We start from the raw sequence: 20,133 nt of genomic DNA, 5'->3' as shown, positions 1-20,133 counted from the left end.
AGAAAGAGAAATCCCATTCAAAGTAACTTCAGACAATATAAAATACCTAGGAGTCTACCTGTCAAGGCAAATTCAGAAACTTTTTGAAAACAATTACAAAACACTTCTCACACAAATAAAATCAGACTTAAATAACTAGGCAAATATCAACTGTTCATGGATAGGCCAAGCTAATATAATAAAAATGACAATTCTACCAAAATTAGCCTACTTGTTTAGTTCCCTACCAATCAAAGTTCCAGAAAATTACTTTAATGAGTTAGAAAAAATTGTAAGAAAATTCATATGGAGAAATAAAAAGTTGAGAATCTCCAGGGATTTAATGAAAAAAAAGTGCAAAAGAAGGTGGCTTAGCCCTACCAGATCTAAAATTATATTATAAAGCATCAGTCATCAAAACTGTCTGGTACTGACTAAGAAATAAGAGTGGTGGATCAGTGGAATAGACTAGGTGCAATAGCAGGAAATGATTATAGTAATCTGCTGTTTGATAAACCCAAAGAGTCTAGCTATTGGGATAAAAACCTCTCTCTTTGATAAAAATTCTTGGGAAAATTGGAAGTTTGTATGGAAGAAACTTAGATTAGACCAACACCTCACACCCAATACCAAGATAAGATCAAAATGGATACAGGATCTAGACATCAAAAACATATAAGCAAACTAGAAGATCAAGGGATAGTTTACCTGTCAGATCTATGGAAAGGGAAGCAACTTATGACCAAGGAAGAGATGGAGAACATCATTAAAAACAAACTAGACAGGAGCTTCCAGAGAACATAGCTACCAGCGATGTCCACCACTGTGCTTCACTAGTTGGTCATCCATGGGACTTTTTTTTTGGCAGCAGAATAAATTAAAGGGTAGAGCAACCCAACTGTGCTATAGAGTAGGGAAAATATCTTTAGAAAGTTTTCAAACATTCCCAACAGAAAAACGGAAAGCATCTGTTTTTACAAAATACAATGACTGTCACTTTTCCAAAGGGTTTGTTTTCCTTTAGTGTGGGACCTAGTCTTATTGGGGAATAGGTTGGGTTTGACTCATTTGATTTGAGGTTATCGGTATCTGAACTTTGGGCTCTCAAGAGGTTTTATTTGAGCTTTCTTTCAATGAGTAAATTAAAGGTTGGACCTTGGTGAGCAAAAAACCATGATAGAATACTGCTGCTTTCAATGGTGTTGTCCAATCAGTGGTGTTACATTAAAGGGGAAAAAAAGCAATTTTTTAAGTGTAAGGGAAGATAATGTACTTACATTGTATAATGGTTTACAATAAAGTTTGACACCTTATTACCAATTTAAAAAAAAGAAAGAAAAAAGAAAACTAGATAATTTTGATTACATTAAATTAAAAGGCTTTTGCATAGACAAAACCATTGTAACCAAGTTCAAAAGAAATGTAGTAAATTGGGAAACAATTTTGACAACTAGTGTTTCTGACACTAAAATATACAGAGAACTGAGTCAAATTTTTTTTAAAAAAAAAGATAAGCCATTCCCCAATTGACAAATGGTCAAAGGATATGCAAAGACAATTTACAGATGAGGAAATCAAAGCAATCCATAGTCATATGAAAAATTGCTCTAAATCATTAATTATTAGAGAAATGCAAATTACAACATCTTTGAGGTACCACCTCATACCTCTCAGACTGGCCAATATGACCAGAAATGACAATGATCAATGTTGGAAGGGATGTGGGAGATCTGGGACACTAATACATTGTTGGTGGAGCTGTGAACTCAACTAACCTTTCTGGAGAGCAATTTGGAATTATGCCCAAAAGGCAACAAAAATGTGTATACCCTTTGATCCAGTAATACCAATACTGGGTCTATACCCTGAAGAGATGATGAAAGAGGATAAAAACCATCACCTGTACAAAAATGTTCATAGCAGCTCTCTTTGTGGTAGCAAAGAAATAGAAACTGAAGGAATGCCCATCAATTGGGGAATGGCTTAACAAACTGTGGCATATGTATGTGATGGAACACTATTGTCCTATTAGAAACCAGGGGGAATTCAGGGAAGCCTGGAATGATTTACATGAACTGATGCTGAGTGAGATGAGCAGAACCAGAAGAACATTGTACACCCTAACAGAAACATGGGAGTGATGATCAACCTTAATAGACTTGCTCATACCAATGGAGCAATAATCAGGTGCAATTCTGACATATCTGCAATGGAGAATGCCATCTGTATCCTGAGAAAGAATTGCAGAGTTTGAATAAAGATCAAAGACTTTGAAGGCAACTTTTTTTAAATTGCCATCATGTAATTCTGCTATATCTCATATGTTTCATCCTTAAGGATATGATTTCTCTCATTACATTCAACTTAGATCAATGCATACTATGGGAACAATGTAAAGACTAACAAACTGCCTTCTGTGGGGGGTGGGGGAGGGAAGCAAGATTGAGGCAAAAATTGTAAAATTGAAAATAAATAAAACCTTTCTAAAATTAAAAAAAAAAATCAAGATAGCTTAAGAATTTAAAGAGTTAATCAGTGCAGCTACATTTTTTTCTAGCAGCCTATGTAGTACAGATTACTTATGTGGTTCAGTCTGTGAGTCTGTCTATCTCCATCTCACCTTGTCTTTATATGTATGTCTGTCTCTCTGTGTATCTCAGTCTTTGTATGTGTCTCTGTCCCTATATGCTTGTCTCTGTCTCCATCTCTCTGACTATTTTCTGACCCTCTGTCTCTGTGTGTCTCTAACTCTGAGGGTTTCCATGTCTCTCTCTCTCTGATTGTCTTCCTATCTCTTTATCTGTGATATCTTACTCCCAGGGACAGAATTCACTCGTGCTGTTTGTTGCCTGGCATGATCTTATCTTAATACCTTCTCTGATTTCTATTTGCTATCACTCTGGACAAATTAGTTCATTTGCCAAGTATGTTCAGTGTGGAACCGTTATTTGGTAGGAAGGGAGTCATTTCATGAATATATACATACCATATATATGTGTGTGTATATATATATATATATATATATATAGAGAGAGAGAGAGAGAGAGAGAGAGTCATATTTCAGGAGTTTAATGTAAATTTAAATTTATCTCACCTAGACTAATAAATTTTAGGGGAGCAGGTGTATAATTCTAGCTGCTTCCCCCTGGCAAGAATCAATTCCCCTTGAAGAAGGGTGAGTGAAAGACATCGACTGAGGCTTCTTCAAACCACATCTAGACAGACTCATGTGAATATATGTACAAGGACAAAATATAGTGCTCCATACACATACACATTCTTATTTGTGCTCCTAATAGGACAGCATGGACAAGTTTGAGTTCCAATTTATTATTTACAATATTCTGTCAAAACTTTGATCAGACTTGAGTTTGTTTCATTTGTTGCTGACACACTATAGATGTTCACCATTTCTGAACATACAAGATTCATGATATCCATCTTCTTTGGACTACCTTTTCCTACTTTAAGAAACTTCAAGTCTATATATTCAGAAAATAAGATAATTCTTCTCACCTGGGTCTCAGACTATTCCTTTCTTTTCTCACCACAGGGAAGAGTGCTCTGTGTGAGCACATATGTTTGTGTTTATATGCAATTCTATCAACTCTGCAGTTCTGGGGCTTGATGGACAATGCCATCCCCAAACAAAAGTATATATATGGAAGAATTATTCTGCACTGGACCTTTCTGATAACAAATGGATGTTTCTCTGATTTGTCTGTTGTATATGTATGTATGTATATACATACATACAAGTATGCAGTTCCAGAAAGAAGAAAACAACTGGATCAAAACCAAAAAGAAGTTCAGCTGTGGATGTGACTGGTGACAAAAGGAATGTCCAATGCTGCAAAGATCAATATTGCATAGGAACCTAGAATGTAATATCTTTGAACCAAGGTGAACTAGATGTGATCAAACAGGAGATGGAAAGTTCAAATATCAACATCATAGATGTCAGGGAACTTAAATGGATGGAAATGGGCATATATACTACTGTGGGCAAGTATCACTTAGAAGAAATGAAGTAGTCCTCATAGTCAATAAAAGAATGAGAAAAGCAGTATTGGGATATAATCTCAAAAATAACAGAATGAGATCTGTTCAAATCCAAGGCAATCTGTTCAACAATAATACAAGTCCATGATCTAATAACTGATGCTAAACATACCAAAGTTGTTTAAATCTATTTAGAACTACAACATCGAGAAACAACAGCAAAAAAAAGTCACATTCATCATTGGGTATTAGAATGCTAAAGTAAAAAAAGAAAAAGGTAACTGGAATGACAGGCAGGTTTGGCCTTCAAGTACAAAATAAAGCAGGATAGAGACTAATAGAGTTTACTCAAGCTAACTTGTTGGTCATAGCAAATACTTGCTTTCAACAACCCAAAAGGTGACTCTACACATGGGCTTTACCAGATGACTAATATCAAAATCATATTAAATAATTATAAACCAAATGGAGAAGCTCTGTAGTCAGTGAATATAAAACCAATAGTCAACTGTGCTACTACCTTCTTATTGCAAAATTCAAACAAACTGGAGAAAGTAGTTAAACTTTATAGGTATGACCTAAATAATCTTCCTTATGAATATAGAATGAAGATGATAAATAGATTTAAGGTTTTAGATTTGGTAGAGGTCCTGACAAAGGTTAGACCAATATTGTATTATTGTACAAAAGGCAACAATAAAAAACATCCCCCCCCAAAAAAAGAGCAAGAAAGCAAAATGAATGTCTGATGAGGCTATACAAGTGCTGAAGAAAGAATGAAAGTAAAAGGTAAAGGAAAAAGAGAAAGATAAACCCAAATGAATTCAGAATTCCAGAAAGTGGCAAAGAGAGATAAGGTTTTCTTAAATGAACAATTCAAAGAAATAGAAGAAAATAATAGAATGAGAAATACAATTTCTCTTCAAGAAAATTAGACATAATAAAGGAATGTTTCATGCAAAAAATGGGCATAATAAAAGACAAAAATGGTAGGGACTTAACAGAAGTAAATAAGATTAAGAAGAAGTGATGAGAATATACAGAACTATTCAAGAAAAATCTTAACATCATTAATAAACAAGATGGTGTGGTTAAGGATCCAGAGTCATTCCTTCTGAAGAATAATGTCAAGAGGGCCTTGTGAAGCATTTCTAACAATGAGGCTAGTAGAGGTGACAAAAAAAAGCCAGCTAAGGTATTTAAAATCCTAAAAGATGATGCTGTTAAATAAGGTGTTATATTTAATTTCTTACTAAATTTGGAAAACACAACAATGATCACTAGATTGGAAAAGATCATTTTATATCTTAATCCTAAAGGAGGGCAGTACAAAAAAAAAGTTAAATTACCAAAAACTTGCACTCATTTCACATGCCAGCAAGAGAATGCTTAAGATTCTGCAAACTAGGTTTCAGTAATATGTAAACCAAGAATTACTATATGAACAGGTTGGATTTCAAAGAGGCAGAGGAACTAGAGACCAAATTTCCAACATTTACTGGATTATGGAAAAAAGCAAAGGATTCCACAAAAAATGTCTACCTCCGCTTCAATGAGTTCACTAAAGCCTTTGACCATGTAGATCACACAAAATGTGGCAAGTTCTCAAAGAGATGGGAGTACCAGATCATCTTATTTGTATCCTGATGAACCTGCATGAAAAACAACAGTTAGGATTAAATATGGAACAACTGATTGGTTTAAGACTATATATTGTTATCATTTTTAAACTTATGTGAAAGGCCAAACTAGATGAATCAAAAGTTTCTGGGGAAAATATCAACCATCTTAGACATGCAATCAATACCACTCTGATGGCAGAACATGAAGAAGAATTAAGGAGTCTCTTGATGTATGGAAGAAGAAAATGTAAAAGTTGACTTGAAGCGTAACATTAGAAAGACTAAGATCAGGGGCAGCTAGGAGGCACAATGCTGGTCCTGGAGTCAGGAGTACCTGAGTTCAAATCTGACCTCAGACACTTATTAATTACCTAGTTGTGTGACCTTGGGCAGATCACTTAATCCCATTGTTTTACAAAAACAAAAAAAGAAGAAAGAAAGAAAGAAAGAAAGAAAGAAAGAAAGAAAGAAAGAAAGAAAGAAAGAAAGAAAGAAGAAAAAGAAATGCTAAGATCTTGAAAACTGGTTCCATCCCTTCCTGGCAAATAGAGGGAGAAGAAATGGAAGTAGGCTCAGATTTTATATTCTTGGGATCAAAGATCACCAGAGATGGTAATGGCAGCAAAAGATACTTGCTTTGGAAGGAAAGCTATGGAAATTGGACAGTATACCAAAAAGCAGAGACATCACCTTGCCAACAAAAGTTTGTATGGCCAAAGCCACAGTTTTTCTAGGAATAGTGTGTGCCTGTGAGAGTTGGACTATAAGGAAAGTTAAGCTTTGCAGAATTGATACTTTAAAATTGTGGTTTTGGAGAAGAATTTTGAGAGTCCTTCAGACAGAAAGGTGATCAAATTAGTCAATACTTAAAGAAATCCATTCAAACTGTTCTTTTTTTTAAGGACAAATGCCAAAGGTGAAGCTTAAATACATTGGTCATATAATGTGAAGACAGGACTCATTGCAAAAGACCCTGATTTGGGGAAAGATTGAAGACAGGCAGAGAAGGAGACAGCAGAGAATGAGATGTATAGATAGTATCAAGGAAGCAACACATATGAGCTTGGACAGACTTCAGGAGACATTGGAGTATACAATTGATGGAGACATGACTGAACAATAATACAAGAACAATAATTTGTGCATATACATGGATTGCACATAATTATATGTGTTCAATGTTCTATAGAATCTTTTAATTCAATTACTAAATTATACAGATAAGAAAACAGACCAAGTATTAAATGTCTTGGTCAAGGTCACATAGCTATTAAATAGCTCCTCAGGTTCCCACCTCTTTTTAGCATCCAAACACATAATTAAACCAGATCCCAGACTAGATGAACCTGAATCTGAGTCAGAAGATAAGTTCTTTACCATGTAACAGGATCAGAGGCAGGAAAGGAAAGAAGGTGCCATACTATACTTGAATTATCCAGAGCAGCCCCACTGTAAAGAAAGATTGAGGTAAGTTATTGAAGAGTCAAAACTTCATGTCATGAAAAGTTCACTAGACTTGGAAATAGGAAGGCCTTGGCTCAAATCCATCATCAACATTACCACCATGACCATCAACAATATCCTCACCATCACCATCACTATCACCATCATTACCATCACCATCACAATCATCAATATCACCATCATCACCATTATCACCATTATCATCACTATCATCACCATCATCACTATGGCCATCATGTTAATCACCATCTTCACATCATCACCATCATCACATCATTACCATCACTATCAACATCATCATCATCACCATCATCACTATCATCATCATCACCATCATCATCATCTTCATCCCTAGCATTTTTATAGTGTCTACTATATAAGGAAACTAAGAAAAACAGAAGTTAACTTTCCCAAGGTCACACAGATAGTGTCTAGGGTAGATTTGAACTTAGATCTTACAAACTTCAGGTCTAGCACGACTAACTGCCTGACTTTTCTGACCCTTCCCACTTAGGTGACCTTGTCCAAGTCACTTAACTTTTCTGAATCTCAGTTTCTTTATCAGTCAAATGAGGATAAGACATGCAGTAACTATACTTTGCCAGCTTTGAAGTACTATACGAATATCAACAATTACTATTATAAGCATTAAGAGTTGTGGGTTTATGATTTCTACCTCCAAGGGATAGGTAGGTGTTGCAGTGGATAGAGCACTGGCCCTGGAATCAGGAGAATTTGAGTTCATTTCAGACATTTCAGACATTTTCAGTTCATTTCTATTTGTGAACCTGGGCAAGTCACTGAACACGAATTGCCTAAAAAAATTTCAGGAGAAAGTCCCAGCCTCTCTGAACCTCAAACTCTTCATCTAAAAAATGAAGTAGTTGAAATCTATGATTTCTAAGTTCTCTCCCATCTATGGTCCTTTAGACTTGAGACTAAATAAGTGCTTAGCTCTATATCTGGCATAGAGAAAGCACTTAAGGAATGCTTGTTCTCTTGGACTCTACTACTAAATAACTCCTTATGGCTGCTCTATATCCAAGCCAAGGTCTTACAATGTCCATAATAGCACAGACCAGACTGTTATAATTTTATCTGCAAAAGAGATTTCAAATCTCACTGGGCGTAGATGCAGGCTAAGCTTCTGAGAGCAGAATGTTGCCAGATTGCTATTAACCCTGAAAGTCTTCAAGAACCCTCCTTGGTCCCTCCAATTTAACTTTGTGCTTTCCCCCTCTGAATCATCAGGTGTAATCTGGGGGTGATTACTGATCAGTGATGTTCTCTGTTTACCAGCAAAACATATTACATTGTTTAGTTAGACCCCAAACCAACTGCCTAAAATTGTAATTACAGTGTCATACCGGCTACTTACCCAAGAAGCTGCCTATGGAGTGAAAAGCAACTTGTCTGGTCAATGGTCCAAGGACAACTGCAGCTTGACCGGAATTCTTTATTATAAGTTTATACTCTATTCATCACTGTTTCAGAGCTGTTAGGGATCAGAGGTCAAACCCTCAGTTTACAAAAAAGAAAACTGGGGCTCAGGGAAATGAGTGATTTGACTAAATATGGTCAATTCAAAGAGAGCAGAGCAGAACTAAGACAAGAGCCCGGGTCTCTTGAGTCCCAGAGCAGGTCTCTTACTCCTCCTCCATGGGAATGCAGTGATCGTCTTAGCCCCTTAAGTGTTGAATTCAACAGAATAACTAGGAAGCTATGGACTTGTTTGTGCTTATAAATAAAGCATTCTTACAATGTCTAGTGTTTCTCTCTTCCCCCACCCTTGTAATTTTGTTTTTTAAACTCTCTGAGACTCAAATAATTTAGTAGTCTAGAGAAGGATTGAAATCTGCTTTGGAGCATCATTAATGAAATTGTAGATACTTGACATGTTTATGTATCAATTTATTTTCTCATCTTTCTATTTCCTAACAAAACTACTGCTTTTTTGTACTCCTACCTTACTCAGTTTACTCTCTAGGTCTATATATTTTGGGAGATATGAGCAACCTTCTTAAGAAAATGTTATTTTTCTATGAAGATTTAAAATTTTAGAATTGTACATTTGATGTAGGCAAATGGGGAAATATCAGTATTGAGTCTAATGTCAATGTATTTAAGATTACAAGAAAATTTGTTAATATTAGACTTATTAGATTGACAATTATGATACATAGTAGTGCCCTGATTGATTGCCCAATAATAATGGGTATTTATAGCTATTGATGGAAGATCAGCTAGGTCCAAAGTATAAAATAATTCATTAATAGTGCTTTGGTATTGACTACTATTATCAAAGTGTTTTTATTTTCCAAATCCTTTTTCTGTCTTACCATAAGGTATTATGACCTTAAAATATTTTTAGGATCATAGAAATTGGAGCAGTAAGATCTTGAACATGGTCTAATCCAAACCCCTAACATTTTACACATTTAAAAACTGAGAAATGAATTTCCTAAAGCTTCCTGGTGTCATATGAAGTTCAAAAGTATATGTCTATACATGTATGTATGTATAACATACAAATGTATGCACAGATACATGTGAAAATGTAACCATGGGAGTGGCTAGGTGGCGTAGTGGATAAAGCACTGGCCTTGGAGTCAGGAGTGCCTGGGTTCAAATCCGGGCTCAGACACTTAATAATTACCTAGCTGTGTGGCCTTGGGCAAGCCACTTAACCCCATTTGCCTTGCGAAAACCTAAAAACAAAACAAAACAAAAAAAAGAAAATGTAACCATGCTTTCATTTACTAATGGTCCTTTTAAAAAGCATTAACTATTCCTTAATAGTATGGGTTTTGATAAAATGGAAATGTTTTGCATAATTTTACATGTATATTTAATATTTTCTTATTTACCTTCTCAATGGGTAGGGGAAGGACTAGAAGAAGGAAAAACATTTGGAACTAAAAAAATATTTTTCATGTTCAAAATAAATAATTTGGGGGGCAGCTAGGTGGTGCAGTGGATAGAGCACTGGCCCTGGAGTCAGGAGGACCTGGGTTCAAATCCAGTCTTAGACACTTAATAATTACCTAGCTGTGTGGCCTTGGGCAAGTCACTTAACCCTAAAAATAAATAAAAATTTAAAAAATAAATTTTTTTTACAAATAGTTTTGATAAGTACTCTATATCAACTGACTGATCTCCTACTCTGCAAAGTTAACTGCCAGTTATGCAATATTTCATATATCATTTCATTCAAGTCACTACTCTGAGGCAAGTCAGAGCATTATTACTTCCACTTTTCAGATAAGGAAACTGAAAGCCATTGTAGCAAAGTGAATAGGATTCTATTCTTGGATTCAGGAAGGCCAGGTTTAAATACTGTTTCAGATGTATGTGGTACTAGGCAAGTCACAATTTCTCTGATCCTGTTTCTCATTTGTAAAATCAAAATCACATTAGTATTCTATGTCTGGCAGTTTGTAAGACTCAAATGAGATAATATGTGCAAATTATAATATCCTCTATAAATATGAGTTATTATTATTGTTATTACAACTATTTGCATTAAAGATCCAGTTATTAGATGATGTTCAAAACTGGGAAAGACAATAAGTGAACTGAATTTCTTCTTATTTACTTAATCGCTACTACCTGTTTAATAGTGAATAGAAATTAAAAGATGTCAAAATGACAGTTTCAGCCATTAAAGAAAATTGCAGTATAATTGGAAATGATAAGATAGAAAGTGATAAGGGTAAATAAAGTACATAGAGAAAGTAGTATTAAGAAAAATTTAAGAGGAAAATGTCATTTTTCTACTGGGAGTATCAGAGAAGGATTCAAGGAAGAGATAGCATCCAAGTCATGACATAAAGATTGAGAAGGATTTCAACAGCCTTCCAGAGGTCTGACAGGATTTTATTTCAGGCATGGGTAACAGCCTACATCATAGCTCATAAGGGACAAAGTATAGAAGAAGCTCCAAAATCAGTGAATAATTCAGTTTCTCTAGAATGCATTTTCAGCAAAGAATTACCCTAAGATAAAGTCATTAGGAGCCAGATGGTATAGGATCAACTTAAGTAAGAAACCTTGCTCAGACCCTATCTGTACTAAGATTTTCTTCCAGTTCTGAGAGTCACAATTTAATAAATTTATTATTTATTTATTTTAACACTCTTTTTTTTTTTTTTAACAATTTGAGTTCCAAATTCTTTCTCTCTCCACCTTTCCCTACTGAGAAGGTAAGCAATGTGGTATCAATCTTACATGCGAATAAAGTAAAACATTTTTATATTAGCCAAATTTTTTTTAAAAGAAAAAAAGGAGGGGCGGCTAGGTGGTGCAGTGGATAAAGCACCAGCCCTGGAGTCAGGAGCACCTGGGTTCAAATCTGGTCTCAGACACTTAATAATTACTTAGCTGTGTGGCCTTGGGCAAGCCACTTAACCCCATTTGCCTTGCAAAAAAAAAAAACTAAAAAAAAAGAAGTTTAAAGTTCAATTTGCACTTAAATTACACGAGTTCTCTCTCTGGAGGGAGACAGTATTCTCTTGGATCATTTCATTGATCAGAGTAGCCAATTGATCATATTATAATGCTGTTGTTATTATGCACAATGATTCTGTTCATTTCATTTCACTTCATATTGGTTTATAGAGGTCTTGCTATAATTTACTGAAATTATCCCCTCATCATTTCTTATTTCACAAGAATATTTTACATAGGCCACATCTTGGTCAGCCATTCCTCAATTGATGAACATCACCTTGACTTCCAATTCTTTGCCACTACACAAAAGAGCTGCTATAAACATTTTTGTGTATATAGGTCCTTTCCCCTTTTTTCTTTCCTTTCTTTTTCTTTTTCTCTCTTTGGAAAATAGATCCAGTAGTGGTACTGATAGGTAAAAAGGTCTGCTCAGTTATAAGCAGTTATAAGCTATAAGCCCTTTGGACATAGTTCCAAATTGTTTTCCAGAATAGTTGGATCATTTGGCAACTCTACCAACAATTTTTTAGTATATCAATTTTTCTATCATTCCCTCCAGTACTTGTCATTTCTTATAGTGTGAGGTAGTACCTCAAAATTGTTTTAATTTCTATTTCTCTAATTAAGAGTGATTTAAAACATTTTTATTTGACTACCAACAGCTTTTATTTCTTGTGAAAACTGCCTGTTCATATCCTTTAACATTTATCAATTGGGAAATGAATCTTATTTTAACAAATTTGACACAGTACTCTATCTACAATTTTGCGAAATTAGGTCTTTATTACAGAAACTTGTTGTAAACATTTTTAATATTACTTCATTGTCTAAGATACCTTATAGTAAATGTAGTTTTCCTGATTATCTTTTTTAATTAGGTCTCTTTTTGTTTTTGCTAACTTGCCTTATACAGCTTTAAAAGGACACAGATAAATGGGAGCATGTCCAGAGGAAATCAACAGAACCATGAAGGACAGTGAGTCCATGTCATATTAGAATCAATTGAAGAAACTAGACATATTTCTATTAAAGAAGAGAAGTTTCAGAGGAATATAATAATTCTTTTCAGAAATCTGAAGGGTTGTGAGTTGAAGAAGAGAATGGAAATGTAATGCTTGGCCCCAAATAACAGAGTAAAAATTACCCAAATCCAAGGAGAACTTCCCTAAAGTGGAAAAGATTGCCTCTGTTGAGGTGGTGAGTTGCTCATCCTTAACAGTGTTCAAGCTAAGGTAGATGATCATTTGTTAGGTATCATATGGTGGGAATTGTGAGTTTAGTTATAGTTTGGACTAGAGAGCCACTAAAGACTCTTCTAATGCTAAGAATCTGAAATTCAGATATTCAGTAGGGAATAGGCATTTATAGAGTTCCTATTGTTTGCAGATTTTTTAGGTTTTTGCAAGGCAATGGGGTTATGTGGCTTGTCCAAGGCCACACAGCTAGGTCATTATTAAGTGTCTGAGGTCACATTTGAACTCAGGTCCTCCTGACTCCAAGGCTGATGCTCTATCCATTGAGCCACCTAGCCGCTCCTAGATATTGTACTTTTTACAAATACTATTTCATTTGACCCTTACAACAACCTGTGAAGTGGGCACTATTATTATCTCCACTTTACTATTGAGGAAAGAGAGGCAAAGAGAATTAAATGACTTGCTCAAGGTCACACAGCTAACATGTGCCTGAGGTTGGACCTGAGTTTAGGTCTTCCTGACTTCAGACCCAGAACTTTATCCACTGCACCACCACCAGCCTCCTAATCTACTAATCGGTTGATTATTCTATAAACAAAAGTCACTAAAAGTTTTTGAGCCAGAGTCATATAAGAAACAATATATAGGAAAATAGGAAACACATTAGATTTAGAATCAGAAAACCTGTATTCAAATCCTGATTCTCTCAATTACTATGTATCTTTAAATAACTCACTCAATATTTCTGTAAAATAAGGTACTGGACAGATGGTTTCTGAGTCCCTGTTAGCTCTAAATCCTACATACAGTGGAAGCATATTAGGAAGAAGACTATGACAGCTGAGGGAAGGATAGGTTAAAGGGTCCATAATAGGGCTATTCTAATAAGCAAGTAAAAGGGGGAAGAGAATCTGAAGGACTGAAGTCTGAAGGGTGGAAATAAAGTAAAAGATGTGAAATAATCAACACCCTTTGGCAGCTGACAAGAGTAGCTGAGGATGGGGAAGAATGAGAGAAGACTCAGAGAGGAAAATCATATTTTCGTATAATTCACTATATCAGGTGCTTTCTTCTGATAGGAAGGATTCCAGCTGCTGAGAATCAGGAAAGGGATAGATACCTGGAGGGAGGAAGAAGATAAAGGGACAAGTACTGACAAGCCTGAGAAAAGCCAAGAGAGGAAGAGACAAAGGAAGATGAGCTAATCTCCCAAGGGCCCCTTCTAGGTTAGTCCCAAACTTCATGTTCTTTGAAACAGTCTCAAATCCACTCAATTTATCTCCTCACAGATAGGAGTGTCCAGGTAGGAAGGACATCCTGAAAACACCAGCCTAGGAAATCCTGTTTTTATTTAACTCTTTCCTTTTCATCTCCTCCCCCACTTCAAGTTTCTACTTTGGAATAAAACTGACCTAAAGCCCCTTTTCCATAGAGCTACATGCAGAAATTTTGTCCTAAGAGAGACTAAAAAATAGTTATTTGCACATAAAACTAGAAGTCATTGGGGAAAGACATGTCTAGTTGAGTTCTAAGTGTCCATATGTAGGTGAATGAATGCCCCCCCCCCCGATGTCCCATAATCCTCAGGACTCTACCTGCCTCCTTAGTCTGCATTCAATGTTGGAAAAAACAAGGTTATTTTGGTCTTTGTGGAAACTGCCCAACTTTGAACTGTACAATAATGGAATGTCAACATTGAATGAAAACTGAGAGATCCTCTAGTCTAACCCTCTCATTTTTCTTGCTAAAGAAACTGAGATCCAGAAAGGAAAATAAAGGTAAACCAGTGATTGAGTCAGGACAAGTCTCTCTCCTGGTCTAGCTCCCTTCAAAAAAACTATAGTAATAATAATGCAACTCATCATAACCAAAAGATTACCAGCAATTCTGTATCCCAACAGTATATTCTGAAATGGTAAATAAGTCATTGGTTCTGTATAAAGGTATGATGTTGCGAAGACTCACCTCCAGTTCAAGTTTCTCTGAAGAGAAGAGAAATCTGAGACATGGTAGGGATAGAAAGAAATGTCAGGAGGGTGGCTTGCTTTTGAAGTATAGCTGCCTTGTTGAAAGAGGTCAAGTGAACATGTGGTGTTGCCAAGGAAAGAAATCTGAACTTAGTTAACAAAGGTGTAGGCTTAGACCCAGTTCTTCCAATAGCTGCCAAAGTTGTGTCTTTGGAAGAGTAAATTAACTTCTCTAAGCCTAAAATTTCTCACCCAGGAAAAAAAAAAAGAGAATTTGATTAATGTCAAAGCACATTATCTGCATTACCCCCACTTGATCCCCAAAACTGCCTTATAAAAAATAAGTGCAATGGGCATTATTTTTTTCCCATTTTACAGATCGGAAAACTGAGGTTAAAAGAGATTAGAGATTTGCTCAGGGTCATATAGCAAAAAGTTCTGGTAGAACTTGAATCCAGTTTCAGAAAAACCTGGAAACTTCCATGAACTGATGCTTAGTGAAGTGAGCAGAACCAGAACACTACTCTGCAAACACAACATTAGCAACATTGTACCATGATCACCCATGATTGACTTAGCTCTTCTCGGCAATACAACAATACAAGTCAATTCCAAATGAGAAATATTACCCACATCCAGATAAAGAACTATGGAGTCTGAATGCAGATCAAAGTATGCTATTTTCACTTGCTTCATTTTTTATGCTTGCTTTTTTTTTCCTTTTGATCTTTTTCTTCTTTTACAACATGACTAATAAGGAAATGTTTTCCTCAATTAGACCATTGAGAGGCAGATTAGCTTCATCATATTGTCGCAAGTTTGTGGCCATAAAATTACCATACCAATGCTTTGCCTGGTCTTAAAGTAATGGTAAGGTGACTCATTAACATGAGAAAGACCTCATCCAAAAGGTCACCACCATATGCAGACCATCACTTGAAGTCCTGTTTCCTATTAAATCAGACCATGCATGGGGTAAAGACAAAGCTGGAAGAGGCAGTAAGAAGGATGTCTTTGCACTCCCTTCACTATACTCTATGTAATATGCAAGTCATGCCATCATTCATATGAAACCGTGGTCTTTTTCAACAATTATCAATCAATCACATGATTGCCCATATATAACCTACATCAAATTGTTTACTGTTTTGAGGAGGAGGAAGGGAGAAAATATGGAACTCAAAATTTTTTTTGATGAATATTAAAAATTGTCTTATATAATTGAAAAAATAAAATACTTTGAATCCAGCTCTTATTGGAAATCTAACATTAATTACTACATCTTTCATAAATAATCTCTAAAATCCCTTCAAGTTCTCAATTCTATGAATCTAATTTTTTTCAAAATTAAATAACATCAATTTATCCCATTTTTCCATCTCTGCTAACAGGTTTAAGGAAAGGAAGTGATGATTTCCAGATAACGGAGCAGCCTCCAACTACTGTGAGTTCTCCAGAACCCATGATAGATGCCCAGATCGAGGTGAATCCGTCCTTCTCAAAATCACCACTAACAGAAGATGTTTCAATCTATGTTTCTCTGCTTATCTCCACTCTGGGAATAACTGGCAATGGACTCATCTCATCTTCCCCTTTAAGAAGAACTCTTTTACTGTCTACATCCTCCACCTCTCAGTGGCTGACTTAACTGTGCTACTTTGTTATTCTACTAATACATTAGTTCACATGGTTTATTCCAAGAATGACTTGACCAGACTCAATGATTTGACTTCATCTTCTGGGCGCCGATTCTATCTGGTTACGACACTGGCCTCTACCTCCTGACAGCCATCAGTGTGCAGAGGTGTCTTTCAGTCCTTTACCCCCTTTGGTATCAATGCCAATGCCCAAGGCACCAATCTGCTGTGGTCTGCACCTTGCTATGGGCACTCTCCATTTTTGCGACCATTTTCTGTTTTCAGGACACACATCCTAGATTCTCCATTAGACCATGTGCTGTTGTGGAAGTATTTTTGCTTATCTTGAACTTCTTTGTGTTTGCCCCTCTCGTGGTCTTCTGAAGCTTGACCCTCTTCATCAAGGTCTTCTGTAATCTGAAGCACCGTCAACCAATCAAACTTTATATTATCATCATAAACCAGTGATTGAGTCAGGATAAGTCTCTCTCCTGGTCTAGCTCCCTTCAAAAGAGGCAGTAAGAAGGATGTCTTTGCACGGCTCGGCTCGGCTCGGCTCGGTTGTGCTCGCCCGGGCTGGGCCGGGCTTAATTGGGCCGCACCGGCCGGGATGGGCCAGGCCGAGCCGAGCCTCCCCCCTCTTCTCTCCTTTCTCCAGGCTGGGCCCGGCAGAGCTGAGGCCCGGGCCCTCCTCTTCTCCTTGTGTCCCCGCAGCCGTCTCTGCAGGACGCCTTGACCTTGAACACTTTACAAGACGAAGTTGCAGTGTATGAGGTTGTTCCAATGGATGAACTGATGAGACGTGCGGCGGACTGGGAGCAGGAGCAGCCGGACAGCTTTTGGAATTGCCGCCAAGCAAGGCCTGTCTTTCTCTGCGAGCCTCTCTGGGGTGTTCGTGGCAAAGGCTTGCCTTCTGCACTCATTTTACTTCTCCAGCTCATGCTACACATGAGGAAACTGAGGCAAAGTTGGCATTCAATGTCAGTGATTATATTTGAAAATAAATGTTCCTATCGACAGACCTCACAACTCTATCCACTATGTTATCTAGCTGTCCCATAGGTAGCATCATATAAGATAAAATAAACAGTTTGACTTTGTAAAACTGAAGTTTTCACATTAAAAGCAATTAAAATTAGAAGGGAAATTAACTGGGGAAAAAAGTTTATAGCAAGTTACTAGGATAAAGATCTCACATCCATGATATACAGGGACTTGATTCAATTTTATAATAATGATAATAATAAATATAATAACAAATATAATATATAATAAATATATAAACATAATGTATAATAATAATATGATAATAATAATAATAATAAAACTATTCTCCAATAGAAAAAAATATTTTATTGATTTGTTTTCCAACTACATAAAACAGTAGCTTTTACCAAGGAAAAAAAAAGTCATTGGAATGAATTGAGTGGTGGTGGTGGTGGTGACAAGATCAGACTTAGGAACTTCACTTTAGTGTTCTGAATGGAGGATAGGTCAAAGTGGGGAGGACCCAGCAATAGGCTGATGCAATAATCCAAGCATGAAGTTATGAGAGCCTGCACCAGAGTGGTGATGGTGCCACAGGAGAGAAGAGGCTGCAGAGGTGAATTGATGGGTTTTTGTCAATGGCTTGAGAGCTAGGCTCAGATCCCATCTCTCGTCCAGCTATGTAACCCTAGGAAAGAATGGCCAGAAATCACTTGTCCTTGACTGATACTTTAAATCTATTCAGTCAATCAGCTATTGAGGACCTTGCATGTCAGAGCAGCTAGATGGCATAGTGTCAGAGTACCAAGCCTGGAGTCAGGAAGATCTGAGTTCAAATCCAGACTCAGGTTCTTTACTAGCTGCATGACCCTCAGCAAGTCACTGTTTGCCTCTCTTTCCTCATCTGTAATATGATCTGGAGAAGGAAATAGCAAATCAGTTCAGTATCTTTGTCAAGAAAAGCTCAAATGAGGACATGAAGAGTAAAATATGACTCAAATAATTGAATAAATAACACATGCCATGCTCTGTTCTATTTGCTGCGGATACAAATACAAAGAGAACAATCTCCATTCTCAAGGAGCTTCCGTCCTATCCTATCACCTTTATATATTCAACCTTTGCATGTCCTCAATCATTTCAGGTCTTTTTGGGGGGTCAAACTTAAATGATCGTGTAATTAGGCCATGACCAAAGGAAAAAGCTATTAAATTTTAACAATTTCTTCTGACATTGAATTTAAAAATCTGACAACTGAATACATTATTCCTGAGTTATTGATGGTGTTTTCATTCTGAATAAAGGTGTCTAATGAATGCAAACAAAAAAAAAAAGAAAACTATGAATTTCTAATGACATTATTTATATATTTGAATTTGTTATCTTGTATTAATAGTACCATCAACCCAATTGTCTATTTGGTGGTTGTTAAGTTCAGAAGGCAAAGATCCAAAAGGACCTTGAAAAACATATTGCAAAGGGTCTTTGAGGCTAAGCCATGAGCCCATGAGAGGGAGAAAAGAAAGTACTCAAACTTCAGTGCCATCTGAAGAGGACATCATTAAGGAAATGTCATTTTCTGAAAATAAATTTTCAGTCAGTACAAAATATATTTGTGTCCACCTGGCTCATAAAAGTATTTTGTAGAAAACACTTACAAAAGTGATTTTCTTTAAAGCACAGTTATGACTACGTCAGCCCACTGCTTAATAAACTCCAATGGTTCTATTGCCTCTAGGATCACAAATATACAAACTCCCCTATTTAGCTTTTTGTTTTTTGTTTTTTTAGGTTTTTGCAAGGCAAACGGAGTTAAGTGGCTTGCCCAAGGCCACACAGCTAGGTAATTATTAAGTGTCTGAGACCGGATTTGAACCCAGGTACTCCTGACTCCAGGGCCAGTGCTTTATCCACTGGGCCACCTAGCCGCCCCCTATTTAGCTTTTAAAACTCTTAACAACCTGGCTCCAGTTTATCTTGCCAAACTTATTACACATTACTCTCTTCCTACATGTGACGCAGTGGATGGAATACCAAGCCAGGAATCAGGAAGATTTATCTTCCTGAGTTCCAAATCAAGTCTCAGACACTAACGACTTGTGTAGCTCTGAGGAAGTCACTTAGCCCTGTTTGTCTCAATCTCTCATCTATAAAATGAATGGGAGAAGGAAATGGCAAGACACTTGACATCTTTGTGAAGAAAACCCCAAAGGGGGTCACAAAGAGTCGGACACAACTGAAATGCCTGAACAACAATTCTTCCTGCATTCTGTGACCCAATTAAACTTGCCTTCATTGTTCACACAGGACCCTTTACCAAGCATCTCTCTCTGACTTTGAATTAGACAAGCCATTCCTCTTCACCTTTGTCTCACAGAATCCCTCCTTCTTCAAAAACCAAGCTCAATCACTATTTTCTACATAAAGCTTTCCTAATTTCACTCTTTATTCCCCAATTGTTACTACCCTCCTTCCCAATATATACCTTATATTTAACTACTTTGCATTTGTCTTTATTCTTGTTCTGTTTTTCTTCCATAGGGGTTAAGGATAGGTATTTCCTCTGTGATTTCCTTGGTGTAAGGAATTCTTAGTCAGAAAATTCCCTCTGCCAATTGAAATTGGCATTTTTTTCCGAAGCTGAGAGTCTTAGAAAGTCGCTCGACATCTTAAGAGGTAAAGTGATTTGTCCCAGATCTATATCCAGGATGTGGTAGAGGCTGGGCTTGAACTGGTATATTCTTGACTTCCGGGCTGTCCATCATAGTATGGTGCTTCTCTCTATCCTGCAAACACTTACCACTGGTCAGGGCTGTCTTCCCTGTTGGAA

The 20,133-nt window shown here is 36.6% G+C and overlaps 1 pseudogene; it reads left to right on the top strand.

The window, feature by feature from the left end:
* Positions 1–14,660: 14,660 nt before the first annotated feature.
* On the top strand, positions 14,661–16,784 carry LOC141489424 (mas-related G-protein coupled receptor member H-like; annotated as a pseudogene).
* Positions 16,785–20,133: the final 3,349 nt, after the last annotated feature.

Source organism: Macrotis lagotis, chromosome 5 (genome assembly GCF_037893015.1).
Source record: "Macrotis lagotis isolate mMagLag1 chromosome 5, bilby.v1.9.chrom.fasta, whole genome shotgun sequence".
NCBI classification, from domain to species: Eukaryota; Metazoa; Chordata; class Mammalia; order Peramelemorphia; family Peramelidae; genus Macrotis; species Macrotis lagotis.
This window is presented reverse-complemented; position numbering and strand designations above follow the sequence as displayed.